At 32.6% G+C, this 15349-nt stretch overlaps 1 protein-coding gene across 12 annotated transcripts in view; it reads left to right on the top strand.

Annotated features, from left to right (window-relative positions):
- LOC143230332 (cyclic AMP-dependent transcription factor ATF-1-like) overlaps positions 1-15349 on the top strand; it is a 67554-nt gene that overhangs the window by 9496 nt on the left and 42709 nt on the right. For 6 of the 12 annotated variants that reach the window (XM_076463716.1, XM_076463712.1, XM_076463706.1 and 3 more), the window contains one exon: positions 12028-13336. The exons of the other annotated variants lie outside the window; for them this stretch is intronic. The gene's annotated coding sequence lies outside the window, so the exon portion shown is untranslated. The remainder of the gene's footprint in view (positions 1-12027; positions 13337-15349) is intronic. 12 annotated transcript variants of the gene reach the window in all.

A 15349-nucleotide genomic window follows, 5' to 3' on the forward strand; every position in this document is an offset into this window, starting at 1 on the left:
TCTTCATCATCATGTAATCAGAGCCACAGCTGAGAAAACTGCAGTTTTTGAAATCTATACTTTGTCTCTCTCTTTTCTCTGACATTTTAGGAGTTTAATATTCATTTGTTCATTTTACACTTCAAGTTTGGACTCTTAGATATATTTTTAGGGGGAATCTTTCGTACAGTTTTCCACCCTAAATTTACTCATTTTACAACTTTCTTTTTCACATGAGCATTAGCTCATTTTCATGTATTGTTTTTGCAGCTGTTATTGACTCAGCGTAGGTTACTTCATGGTACATTTTCTTCATTTGACAGTTTAGTCCATTAGACTGTTTTATAACAAATTTGTTTCACTCCAAATATTTTTGCTTGCTTCAAAAGGGCCTATTTCTCGCACCTCACTTGTGTTTGCTGGTATTTTCTCCAAATTGATAATTCCAGTCAAAATTATATCCATTTAAAGCATCAGGATCTAACATCACACATTATCTTTTCTCTTTTTAATCACACTCAAATTGTTTAATCATCTGTGAAACCCTTGGATTTATCAGATTCTTCATTTGGAGCTTTATCTGTTTGTATCATTCTTCTCTACTTGTGGCTCTTCCTCATTTTCTGTCTCATCTAGTTTGTCTTTAGATTTTGGATCAAGAAATTTTGTACTTGTAACAGAAAAGGGCTGTCAAAGTGGTATATTACATTTCTACATGTTCTCACTCAAATGTCTTTCTTGTGCCAGAAATATCAGAAGATTCCATGCAATCAGTTGGTTTATCTTTGCCATCTTAGTTGTTATCTGTAAATTCCTAATTATAAAATGGAAAACTTCAGAATTTAATAGATATTCTTCAGTTAGTCTTTGGATGATGAGAGTGAATGTCAAAGCTGTTTTTGTATACACTTCTCAATTCATCTGTTTTTCCATGATTTTCTCACTTTTATTATTGTGGAGGGGATGGGTTTATTATTACATGGGTTTCCATTTTAATCTGGCTTTAGTCCCTTGTGTATTTACTCATGTAGTCAAAGCCTTTGCTGGTTGATATTGTTCTTATCATTGCAGTAACAATTAGCTTATTCTCATTCTCAATTTACCACCTAGTTAGCTCTTTTCTGAATTAGATTCCCCATGAGTTCAAGTCACACTCAGTATTTGATGCATTGGGAATTTTGAATAAATAAATTTCTTAGAACACTTCACCCATATCCTGTGGCTTTGTAATACCTGGAGTCTTGGATTTTTCTAATTCTCTCTTCTACTCCATCTCCCAAAGACATCATCTCTGGATTCTTTTGGATCATATTAACATGAGCTACCTTCAGTAAGATCTTTCATTTGGTAACATCTTGTTTCAGGTCCATTATCAAAGAGAGGGAATCATTTTCTTAGTATCAAATCATCACATGTTGCGACTTAAATCTGTGTGCCATCTTAGCCCAGCAAAACTAGATAGAACTTTTTATTGCCACAACTACAGCTAGGATCATAGATTTTTTTTAATTATCTGTAACTTGTACAATACTCATTGTGTACAGTTCCTAATAGAAAGTAAAGCTTAGTTTGGTGATAAGATTGCTGCATTAAACAAAAAACATTTTTTAAAGAGTTGTACCTAAGTTATTACAGCCTTTTTTTTTTTTAATTTCTGATCAAGATCTGACTTAATATTCTGGAAGATAAGGATATGTTTTATATATATATATATATATGTGTGTGTAAAAGATTGTGAGTAGACCTAGTGAAGAAAGGTACTGTACAGCAGTAATTTCAGAATTAAAATTCATATGTACTAGGTATATATGAATATTTTATAACATAAAATAGGCTTTTGAAACTCTCAACTTAAGATTCAATTTGTTGCAGTAGTTTTGTTTCCTCGATTGCATGTGCCTTATAAATCAGGTTGATTAATGTGTTGGTGTGGTGTTTTGCAAGAGTTATAAACAAATTATTTTCATTGGCTGAACCCAGATGTTATTACTGCAGCACTAAATTTTTTTTTTTCCTCCTCAATATTCTGAATTTCTGTACAGATGCTGCTCTTAAAGGTGAGGGTGCTGTCTTGTAGGGACATGGCCTTGAGGTTCATGGTCTTCTCAGGAATTGTTTTCTCACCTAAATTTTTTTGAAACCATCAACTCAGCAAGTTTGTCACTAATTTATTCCATTACTACTCCAGTACTATGTATATGTTCAGAGTGACACAGTGGTGGGATATATATTAGCAGCCTTTGTTTTTTGCATTTGCTTTTCATCTTTGCTACTATTTGAATCATATCCATAAATGATGCTGTTATGTTCCAGGTGATATGAAAATTTTTACAAATTCTGTTTTGAGATTTGTCTTTTCCTATAGTTATAAGCTTGTATGTTAGGCCTAAAACTAAACATGTTTTATACTAAGTCAAGTACACGATTGAGTTGCAAGTTCAGCTCTGTTTGAAGTTTAGGTCCTATCTTTAATTTTGTCTCCTAAAAAAAAAAAAAGTCTCTGTTATCATAAGGTAGAGTACCACGTCCAAAATTACATGAGCTTTAATGAATATAGCTGAGCATTTTAAATTGATTAACACTCCTACGAAAAGACGTTTCTAGTCCTGATTTCTCCAAGCCCGTTCCCCTGGCTGTGGTTTCGCTAGATAGTAGATAGGGACAGTGGGAATCTCGTTAATCCATCCATTAATGGATTTAAATGGCAATTTCATTTAAATACAAAATTATTAGCCTAATATTAATAACCTTTCAAGTTGCTCTGGGGCCTATTAGGCCCCACTTTTCGTAGGAGTGTTAATGAAAATGCATTGATAACATCGGTTAGTGTCATGTAAAAAATACCAATTTAAGTTAAGTTAAAATTGACTTCTGTGAAAATAATCCACTATTTTCTCTGATTATTACTTTTTTTGATTATTCCAACTATCCTGTGGTTAAATTGTTTCATGCCATAAAAATAATTAACTAACAAAAGTACTGTTACCAGTTGTTACTGTTTCTAATTATTCTAACTAACGAGTAACCAAAATATTATCATTGTAATTTTTCATTATTATTTGTTGATTAGTTCAAGTATGTTGAGTGTAATTATTAAGAGCAATTAAATTAACCAGCTAATCACAATTAATAGCTCCAAGTATCCATTAATTGAAATATTGCTGTTGTCTATTTAGTACAATGTGCTGTCTTTTCTCTGCCTTTTGAAAGGTGTTGAAACCTGACTTTTAGAGTTATAAGTTAATTTTCTCTATGTTTTTAACTATCTCAATTTAAAACAGTTAAGCAGTTGAATACAATTGAGTAATAAATTTTACAGTTGATTAGACAGCAAATTCTGCTAATCGCTTGGCTCTATCAATGAATAGTAGCTTTTCTTAAGCTTAATTTACTACATGTGCATTAAATTACCCTGAAGAATAATGGGCTGCAAGTGAATAAGTATTTCTACAATGAATGAATTACTCACTATGGGAAAACTTATATTCAAACATACAGTGTACAGTCATACCACTATTATTAATCAGATTTGTTGAGGAATATGAATGATTATGATAAGTTGACTTTCATGAAAATAATCCACTAGTATTTCTGATTATTACTCTTTTCAATTATTATTCCAACTATCCCCTGATTGAAGTTATCATTACATCATTTCATGTCGGAAAAACAATCAATTAATCAAACATATTTTTACTAGTTAAATTTTCATCTTTCCTAATATAGGTATGCAAAATATTACAAGAAATGACAATAAAACTGTTTAATAATTCTGGTAAAATGTGAATTTTCTCACTACATCAAAGATTGTGTACTGTATGTTCTGTTGCATATAGGATATCGTTACCACAAATCTGACTTGTATTATGCAGCCTGCTATGTTTGACTAATGTACAGTTAAAAAGAAATTGTCTTATCAGGATACAGACAATGTCTCATCAGGTTTTGGCAAAAAAGGACAATGTCTTACCCAAATATTTTTTATATAGTCTACCTTTTTTGAAGACCTCTTGAAAGTTTGTTTGCAGTTTTAGGTTTGTTTCAAAGTGAGAACTTAATTATGTCAGAAAAAATTACATCAGGAGAGTGTTTGTTTTCAAGTGAGAATCTAATTATGTAGCTAATTTGATAATTATAGTTTGTACTTTTCAAGATGAGAAATTACACATTGTTGAACAAATGTGGCACTTTGTTGCATAAAATTGGCATCTCATTAGAAAGAAATGTTTCTATTTCAATAAAACATTTTCAAACAAATTTTCAGTCAATACAAGAGACTAAATATGATTGGAATATACAAAAGATGTACAAAAAAAACAATTTTGTTTGAACACAAAACAAAAAATGATATTCAATTTGTGTAATGAAAAACTTGGAACTTTATCAAAGTAATGCCAAATTTTTGCAAAATTCTGAATTTATGAATAGGAATGCAACATCAAAAGCTAGTTTGCTTTAAAGCAAGAGTCAGTGATCATGGAGGTGAGACATTCTCCTGGATCCTGTCTTATCATTTCAAACTTTATTTCAAGGATCTGTATTGTATTTCAATTAAACCATACACCACCACATGAGTTGTATATTGATGACTTAACATATGCTGGTATATAGGTTAGTTTGAATGAACATTAGTGTTATAAGTGACTTCAGTAAAACAGATGAGTGAACATCTTAATGCACTTAACTGTGTGAATAAAACTGATATTTTTCAAATTTTGTCTCTACCTTTTCAGATTTGATTTATAGTTTATTAAATTTGTACCATTATTTCATACTTCAATCAGAGGCATTGCTAGCTACACAATATTTGGGGCTTGAGTCACAAGAAGCAATTACTATTCAAAATAGTTTATAATTTTATATAGTTTATGTATAATCTAATATATTTTAGTACTGTGAAGTACATCAGGATCATGGGGTACATGGGTTGGAACCCCTGCCTTCAACCCAGTGTTTATGGTTTCTTTGAAACATTAAAAATTCTTGAAGTTCTTAACTTTTCTTAAAAATTAGCTTAAAAGGTTTTACATTTCTGAAATTGTTGTTGAAGTAGCACTTGGTATAAAACATCCCCAGTATTTTACTTTATTTCCAGTTCTTGGTGAAATTAATGCAAGTTTGTTATGCATTGTATTGTAATATTAATAGCTTATATTGCAGGAACTGTAGAGTATAAATACATGGTAAATGAACTATTACAAAATGGTCATTGCACGTCTTTTCAAATTTTATATTTAATTTTCCTAGCTTATTTATTACGCCTCATGGCTACATGCAACATAAATAGTTAAGAATGTATAGAATGTAAGCACCAATATAAATGTATCATAACTAGATTCAATATGAAAAAAAATAGAGGGGGTAGCTATACAAGACCTTGTGAAAATATTATAAATCAGTGCATCTAAACAAGACTAATGAAATGTTTTATAGAAGGGGGACATTTTTTACTCTTTGTTTAATTCACATTTGATATGCATACAATCATAATTTGAAAATTATATCTTCACAATAATTGTTTTTGATTTTGGAGTTTTCAGTAAATGTCATTCATTATATCATAGATTTTTTATTTTCAATCCCTTAATTATTTTGTGTATGCATTTAATTGTGTTTCTTTCATAATCTTGAGAATTTTATGTTTACTGGTATTGTTTTATATTTGATATTGTGAAAATTCTTTGTGTTACTAGCCCCAATTTTATTCCATAGCACTTAGTTACAATGCCAATATGGTGTTTCATACCACAAATGTGTACAATCAGATTGTAATAGCTAATGATGCAGCTTTTGCTCTCTAGACTCTTAAACTAGAAAATGCCACAGATGTTGCATAATCCAAGGAAAGGTTGTTTGTTTTTGTCAGTTAAAATTTCAGTGAATATATTAAGTGATTGAGTAGACACTGTACCATCTGGGCTCACAAATGTAAAACTATTTATGTCAGGTAGTTGTAACTTTTTGTTTTGAGATAAATGCTCTGAATGTAGTTTGTTGTCTGCAGGACTGATACTTTTTGCATTGATTACTTCACAAAGTACATTGAAATTTATCCAGTTTTTTTACAATTTAGCACAATTTGTCATTCGCATCTTGGTTGAACAATGGATGTCACACTTTGGACCACTTAGAGAGATGTATATCAAGAAACTGATTTCAATATCAAGTTTGTCATATGGGTTGACTGAATGGGTGATACAAAATGTCATCAACTGTATATGTGCTAGGCTTTGTTCATCTTGACCAAATTGATTGGTGTGAACATCTATCTTACTTCATGCTAACATACTACACAACTGATCAAAATTTGACTTTGTTTTAAAACATGCCATTTGATTGAGAAATATAGCTCCCAGTGTATTTTCTGTTTGATCATCCATCCAGTACAGGTGTGGTGTCCACAGCAACGTGTGAGAGAACTCATTATGTAATAGTTATGCATATGATTTTGTATTTTGGCTTATGTTTCATGTATTAAAACAAATGCTATAATAAAATAATAGTGGAACAAATGTTCAGCTTAGCTTGTGGGTTGGGTTGTGATGTATGTCTAAACAGCTTAAAAACTCATTTATAGCTAAAGTGATCTACGTTTTGCTTTTTAGTATCCCATAAAGTGAATTATGAACAACCATGGTTATTAGACACCCATGTGTATGTGAAACTTGTCATTAAACTTAAACTTTATATCACTGATAAAATTGTAATGAATTGGTTGTTCCAGAAACCAGAAACTTTGAGCATGATGACTAATAATAAGAGTGCTCTATCTTAGAATTTCATTTTTCCTCATGATGAGAAAGAAACTGGTAGTACATATCTGTTTGTTTGTTAGGAGTCAGATGAGGAGCTTCCATGTCGGAGCAGCTCTTTCTACTTCGTTATTTAGTTGAAACAGTAATTTGTGTGGCATTAATTAATTATATAGTTAACAGCGAGTAATGTTTTCCTGGCTTTGCTTTCTATCACATGATGCTTTATGGTAAGATTTCTATACAGTGTTACATGATAACTAATCACTTGTTTGTTACTCAGCAGCTGGTTGGTTGAAATATCATCAGTTGAAAATAAACTAATTTTCAAGCTGAAAAATGTTTACCTCATTAAACTTACTAAATAAGATCAATAGGAAGTTGATGGTTTGTTTCAAATGTCAATAATGACTGAAAAAACAGTAATAGGGTGAAAGGACTTTACTATCTTTGTTTTACAAGTACTTAAATTTCTTAGTGAATGTTACAGGACATTAGTATGCAAAAGCTTCTTGAGAGAATTGGTGATCTTTCAATACAATTAATGTATTTTGTCTCAATGTGGGATTATGCTTAATGGTCTGTACAAGTCTTCCTGAAGTGCAGTAAAAATTATGCTCTAATGCAGCATAAGAAATTGTCACTGACTCCATAAATGAAGCAAAAATTTGTATCACTTTGCTAATTAGTGATGAATGATGACCGATATACTGCAAGTATGTGTTAGTTAATATGTGGCAAAGAATGCATGTATACAACAGCATATGTATTTTTTCAGTATATATGAAACAGTTTGTGTACGTTTATGTATAAACAAGTGTGATATACTTGTGCTGGGTAAAGAACACATAGATAAGCTCAAGTTACATTGAGGGAAAAATATGACATTTCATTGAAGCACATAAAAAATATTTTGAAGTTTGGTCCCAAATACTAATGATTACAAGTTTGCAACATAATTAGGTTAACTACAGGAACATTAAAATTTTTTTGTGAAGTTAAGCACTTTCTATAGATAATATTTGTAAGAAGTTTGATTACATTTCTACTAAAAAAAAACAAAAAAATCACGTGTATGAAATGTCAATATTTGCTGCTATATAATTGTTACTTTAGGTCTGTTAAAGCTGTATGAATTATTCCTTAACAAATAATGGGAACTGCATATTCATTAAGCCTTGGATCAAATGTATTCTTATATATCAAGCAGGTGTGATCACCATGAATATTGATTTATGCACATAAATTACATCTTGTCTGAACAACATTTTCCTAGAAAGAGTCCACATGTAGCCAGATTGATTGTTATGATTAATTTTATATTGCTTGCTCAACTTCTGACCTATTGCAAATTTTGTTCATTTGAAGTTTTCAGTCCTGATTTTTTTCCATTCAGAGTTTTATGGTTTTTACCATTTGAATGTCTTGTTGCTTAACTAAGCAATGAAGAAAACTGCCAGAAGCACTATTGAGACGAGTTGTTATTGACGAAAATGAATGCCTTTAGGGAGATTACAGATTAAATCTCAACTAGGGAGATTCAGGCAAAAGAGAATCTGCAGTAGGTGTTCTCAGAACCACAGAACCACTTTTGAAGTTGATTTCTTTAATATTATGACACTTTGTCTGATGCCTGATATGGCAACACAGCCAAAAGAAATTAGTACCAACACATCTGTACGCTGAAGAAACACTGTGCAACCATGTCATATCAGAGATATAACTTAAAGATTATCCCCTCAAAATCCTTAACATTAGTGCAGTCTCTCTTCACTGTTTCCTTAGCAATTACTAACTCAATCAAGGAAATCGCCAAACCACCCATGACACTCACTACCTGGAGCAATCGGCAATAGCTCCAAAGATGGTCCTAGTAGGTGCTGTCCTAGCAAGTGTGGACCATAGCGACAGGGCAAAAAAAGGTTTGAGTGTTGATGCATTTTGTTGGAAATTGAACCTTGGGCTTGGACCACTAAAATAATTAACACTGATATCTTGTGGAATAGCATTTTTGGCTCCAGGAAGAAGATTACTAGCTCAAAGAATAATTAACATGGTACAGGGATGGTGTTCAGATGGGTTAGAGAGTTTCTTGCAGAGCCATTGTTAAAAGCTGGATCTTCTGAAGACCTTGATAATCTTTCTAGAAGCGTCATAAATATTGTTTTATTTTATTCCCTCCTTTTTTGTGTGTCATTTTAATGTATTTTTGTAACTTTTTAAAATCTTAGTTTGAATCAGTCTGGTGATGATTAGTCTATGTAATTTTGTAGGCGTGTTTCATTCATATCGTAATTCTTTCAATGATCAGTTTTATTTATTCATGTAGGTGGTTACTTCTTTTTTTAATGAGTTTTATTATTAGAGTATGGGCTGGTTTTATGGTGGTTCTGGGGAATTCTTCATTCAATATTAGAGATGACCAGTTCAGTTGGCCATGTAACATACTCTAGTTGAAACGATGTACTAGGTTTTCTTTGCTGCAGCAATATGAGTAAATTCATCAAGTACAGCACAATTCTTTACACAAAAATATAATGTAACAGCTTTTTAACAGTGAATTTTGTCAGAAAGAAGAAATGGTATGCTATTTGATTTGAGAATTTTAATGAAATGGGTTAGTAAAAAAATGTGAAAAAAAATCATTTACAGCCAAGAAGCCTGGGGAAGTGTGGTCCGGTGGTCAGTGTGCTGGACTATGGATCTGCAAGTTCGTCAGTTGCATTTTTTAGAAGCACCTATTCGTTCAGATACGAGTTGAAAGTAAATACCATTGACTGGAGTTAAAAAACAAACAAACATTAGGGATGGCTAACACTGATAATTATTGAGTAGCTTTGCGTGAATTTCTTTAATGAGTTTGGACCTGGGTTTCATTTTTGAATTGTTTTTCAATAATAGAGTGTGAGTGAGACCACAGCATCAAGAGAAACGAACACTGAGGGTGGACACTTGGGTATTATTTTTCAAATTAGATTCAAAAACTGTTTGGCTGATCTTTTGCCAGATAGCGCTTAAGCCCCATAATTCTGTGTGTCTCTATATAGACACACACAAACGCATTCTATACACGTTCAGGAAGCAGAATTATGGGGCTTAATATTCTGTTTTTCAACACAAACACAGTAAAAAAAATGAAACTGAAAATATTGGAGAATTCGAAGGTTGAAAATAATTCGAATGAAAACACAGGAAAAAAATGAATCTGAGATGCTTAATTGGAACTTTTCTTTTAGAAAAAGTTAAGTTCGGGAAATAGCAACAGACAAGTCTGTAATAATTGAAACGTTGAGATAGATATTCATACAAGTAATTAAGGTAATGGATACGCTTGATTGTGAAATCATAAGGTAGGATCTTAGAATTCCGCAGCGGTACATAAGTATTTTATGCTAATATTATATTGAATTTATAAATATTGTTTGTCATATTTTAAATAGGAAAATGGACGACCCAATAATGCTGTCTTTTTTTACAAGTACTCTATTGAGTCTGTAGCTATTGAAGAGTATCTATTTTTAGGGGTGGGGGGTCAGCTTCCTTCATTCTTGAATTTAAAAAACGAAAAATCAAAATAATGCTATATATATGCTTGTTTCTGTTTCATGTAGTGATATTTTATAACTGCTCTCACCCCCAGGTTTTGTTATCCAGTAGAAGTCGCTGGTTACATCAAAGTGATTCAATATTTTTGTGTATTATAGTAATACAAAGACATAAATCTAGCCGACCACTATTCTTTAAACAGTATAACATTACTGCTTTCTGACAAGTGATTTGTGTTAGCCATAGGTCGTATCTTGCGAGCTTTCGGTCATTTTTGATCTCGTATTCAGATTAAACACAGATAAGGTGTATAAGTGCATTTGAGATAGCAAATACATCCAAATTTGTGATAGGTAGAATGATAAAACTTAAATGCTATTTTAAATCGCCTTTAATTTCTAATGGATTAATTTAGTGATATTTGATTTTAAAAACTTTTAGGGTCAAATTTTTATATTTTTTGTTAGTCCTATGATAATTAGTTATTTTGATGCCCCATGGATAAGATCAAGCTTGCGTAAGTCGGACAATCGGGGAATCTTGGTACCACCAAAATGAAATTTTCAATAAAACAAATTGTATGTTGAAAATGTGTAATTAATAAATGGACTTTCGTCCTCCGAAAAAGATTTGTAAATACCTGTACTTTCTGCACAGCAAATAACGTGCTGCATTATAGGAAAATTCAAAGATTGAGCCATGATGTATTATTGAAAACAATTTTCGCCTATAATATTTATTTATTTATACGTTTGTTAATATTTTTTTTCTCTCGAAAACTCATCTCGATATAATTTGTCATTGATTACTTTTGTGTAATGCGAAGTTTTTTTTTTATATTCTATATATTACTAATATGGAGTTTTCGTTATAAAGTTGTTTTAAAATGTTCTGATCTCGTGGTATTGTGTGCTTTATTTTATTTATCTGAACCTCCAACAGTTATAAACAAAAAAGTGCCAGTGAATGAGACAGACCGATTTCAGACTATTAACCAATGTGAAGTCGACCATGTTGGAGGAGTTACCTTAACACTCCCGAGTGCCCCATTAAATATATGTCCGGCATGGTCAGGTGGTTAAGACACTCGACTTGTATTTCGAGGGTCGTGGGTTCGAATCCCATCACACCTAAAATGCTCGCCCTTTCACCTGTGGGGGCGTTATAATATAACAGTTAATCCCACTATTCGTTGGTAAAAGAGTAGCCCAAGAGTTGGCTACACTGCCAAATTAGGCACAGATAGCCCTTGTGTAGCTTTGCGCGAAATGCAAAAACAAGTAAAGTAAACATCCACAAAAGGCTGTTGCTAATTTTTATCCTAGAGTATAATTCAAAATACAATGGTTTTAAAGTGGCTATTCGAACATAAAGGATCGTGAAAATAGACTAAAAAGGAATGTGAAAAACTAAGTAGTGACTCATGAAGAAGTGACTAACTAAAATAAATCGGAAATTTATGGACAAGAGTTTTAGACAGCATGCTTGATACTTTATCCAGGTATGTAATACTTTTTTTAAAATTGATTTACAATTTTATTTTAGTATAGTAACAGATCAATTACGTCTTTGTTTTATGTTACCCTACCCATTTCTTTCCGTCTGTTTTGATGCCGTTAGCTATGTGTGTGTTTTTTTAGTACTTTAATATTGTTTCCTCAGTACAAATTTAGAAATTTATATCGTGAGATGCTGCTGTTTTTAATTATAATGATACAAGTTCTTGTTTTAATAATAACATTTTTTTCAGGAAAGAAGGCATATTTGTATGATAGGAATAACCCCGATGGATGCCCAATACAGACTTGGAATAACATCCAACTACCAACTGAAAGAACGAAGAACAAAAATGTGACCTTTCGGTTTCTGAAGAGGTTGAATCTGAATTGTTTATCAATAATGAAATCGTATCTCCAAGAAGTTTAATGGAATTTTTCTAGATCAATAAAAAGTGAATTAACTTGTTTTAGTTTCTGAGAATCTAACTTTGAAGGCGCTCGCGAATAAATTTTCTAAAGAGGAATTTCATGAAAATGACGAGAAAGAAGCATTAAAGGGATATCAGCATGTGCCGCACTGATAATCATTTCAACACTTCGAACAATAATTTACAAATCGGATATGTTTAGAATATAAATTCTGACTCTCATGAGACTTCAACTTAATCTACCTGTGTTGCTTTTGTCATATCAGTTCGGTATTTCACAATCATCAGTTCTTAGGACCTTTACAAATGTAACTGAAGTGACGTGTGTGAGAATGAAACCTTCTGTTTATTGGCGTGATATAGATGGAGTTTAGAAGAGATGTGTGTAATGATCGATCGTTTTGAAGTGTTAATAAAGAAGCCATCAAATCCTGATAGTACGGGCAGACTGTTGATCATCGTGCAAGGATCATAATATTGTAAAATGTTTGATAGGGATAATACCTCGAGGGACAATTTCCTTCGTACAAAAATATGGTGGTAGAGCCGGAGACACTTATCACAGGACGTGCTTTTTTTTTTTTTTTTTTCCTTAACCAAATATTACCTGGTTATTTGATTGTGGTTTTGACATAAGTGACAGTGTAGGTTCCATGTGTGCTCAACTAAACATTCTAGCATTTACCAACTGTAGAGCTTGTCTCAAGAACTGTAGGTCAAAGATAAGTAGGAAATCGGCCAATGTTTGTATTCACATAAAGCATGTTATTGGGACTGTGCCACAGAAGTACACGGTTTTAAATGAAACTATTCCAATTAGCTTCCTGATAACCAAGAATGATGGTTGATTAACGACGTTTGATAAGATAGTTAGTTTATGTGTGCTATTCGTTAGTCAATTTGAATGACTTGTAGAGTTCAATTGGAACGAAGTACAGTGTAACCCGTCTATAAGGCTCACTAAAGAGAAGGCTTAATACTGACTATTGTAGACAGGTGACTGTTATATACATGTATAGAATAAAATGAGTTGATCTTTATACACACATGATTGCTGTGTAGAGGTAATTACTGTAGCAGGTTGGACTATTTTGACATTACTCGAATGGCTTTCATGACTGCATAATCAAATGTAAGTGTTTAGTTTTTATTATTTTTTGTTTTGTTTTTAGACAAGTTCAGTTGCCACCTGTGAAGTTTCATAAAGATCCGTGATCGCATGACAGATAATTTCACACACAACAAATGATCAAATGCAAATTTCTGATTGAACACTTTTAATACACCAGGTTTTGTCAGAACTAGAGAAATACAATCAAATATCTATGAAAGGCTCAAACGCCTGTTCGTTCTTGTCAGGACATCTACAACACAATTTGGTTCAACTTTAATATCACTGTGAATGTATAATGAGGCCAGGCCATTCAATCGATCTTCATTGGTGGTGTTTTTCAAATACATTTTGAGTCTTCTGAGAGTTGAAAACGAATGCTCCGCTGAGCTCGTTGACACAGGCAGCGTGGCAAATACTTTCAAGAGTCTAGAAATTACTAGGAACATTTCTGCATTGCATATACATCTATGACATTTTTTGGTCTGTTGTTCGCAATTGATTTGTACCAAACCCTAAGTTCACCTACTGCAGCTAGTGAAGTGCTGTCAATGCCAGCCTTGTACATATATTGACCAACTCTTTAATTTTGTCACATTGTTGTGCTATAGGTTCTGATTGTTCTGTGGTAGATCCTGATGGTAGTAGACACATTAAATTTGTAAGGAGGGTTTTGTGACTGGACAGACGGTCACATATTTGTGAAAGAAAGTGATCAACAAGTGGTACAAATACAACAATACGAAAGTACTTCTCAGGGCTAGTGGTTTGTGAGTTAGCATGGTACATATGTCTTTTAGCCTGCCTTGGCATTATGATGTCAATTTGAAGCTCACTACACAAAGTTTGAGCTTCACAAAAAATGTTGTTAAATTCATTCACTATTATTTCTGAGTGACTGGATTAAATCTTCCACGATTTCTGCGTGATGCATCGCAGCACTTAAATCAATGTTCTGATTTATAATTTTGTGTATATACAAAATTATCTTACAACGAAGTTATGACACAACAAGTATTACGATTCATACTACAAAATATCAGTCATTCATGATTTTTTCAGGAAAAGCAAATGTATATATATATAAACTTGCATATAATATGTTAGTTTATTATCGAATGTAATGCAGCATCTAGGAGGATTGTTTGTTTGTAATTAATCGCAAAGCTACACAGTGGGCTATCTGTGCTCGAAACACCACAGTATTGAAACCCAGATTTTGGCATTGCACGTTCACAGATATGCCACCGGGGGGTGACTTAAGTTAATTATTACGCTTGGTTTCTGAATTATTATATACAAATTCTGCATACCAGTTGAATATAATTCAAAATCTTAAATAAATTGTTAAACCGCTGTAAAATCCTTTTAGGCAGTGATTTGTGGCAAGCAAAGGCAGGTGTAATAATGCCTAATAGTAGTCAGGCCAGGTTTATATTAAAAAAAAAAAAACTCGAGGTTCACAGCACAATATCGCTGAACATTTTAATAACTTTCAAATATGGGCATGAAATAAGAATGCCAGTCAATCCTGTTATTTGGCAAAACCGGATAAAACCCTGTTTGCATTGTACGTTATTGATTGATTGTTTTCACTCTCGACAATAGTTCAAAAAAGCGGAGAGCTATGTCTGAAACTTAACTTCCTGGCTTAGACACCTAGACCATGGCCAGGTGGCTAAGGCACTCGACTTGCAATCCAAGGGTTACGGGTTCGAATCCCCTTCACATCAAACACGCTCGACCTTTCAGCCACGAGAGCATTATAATGTTACTATCAATCCCATTATTCGTTGATAAAAGAGTAGCCCAAGATTTGACAGTGGGTGGTGATGACTAGCTGCCTTCTCTCTAATCTTACACTGCATAATTAAGGACGGCTAGTCCCAGAATTTTTGTTGAGATATTTAAAAGTACTCTTTTCATTAATAAAATTTATTTGTGAGACACAAAATAGTAGACTAATTTTTACAAACATGTGCAATGTTAATCTCTCTGAAATTCAAGGACTCAACTTCTTGTAAACTAGGTTTT

Source organism: Tachypleus tridentatus, chromosome 10, assembly GCF_004210375.1.
Source record: "Tachypleus tridentatus isolate NWPU-2018 chromosome 10, ASM421037v1, whole genome shotgun sequence".
Classification (NCBI taxonomy): Eukaryota; Metazoa; Arthropoda; class Merostomata; order Xiphosura; family Limulidae; genus Tachypleus; species Tachypleus tridentatus.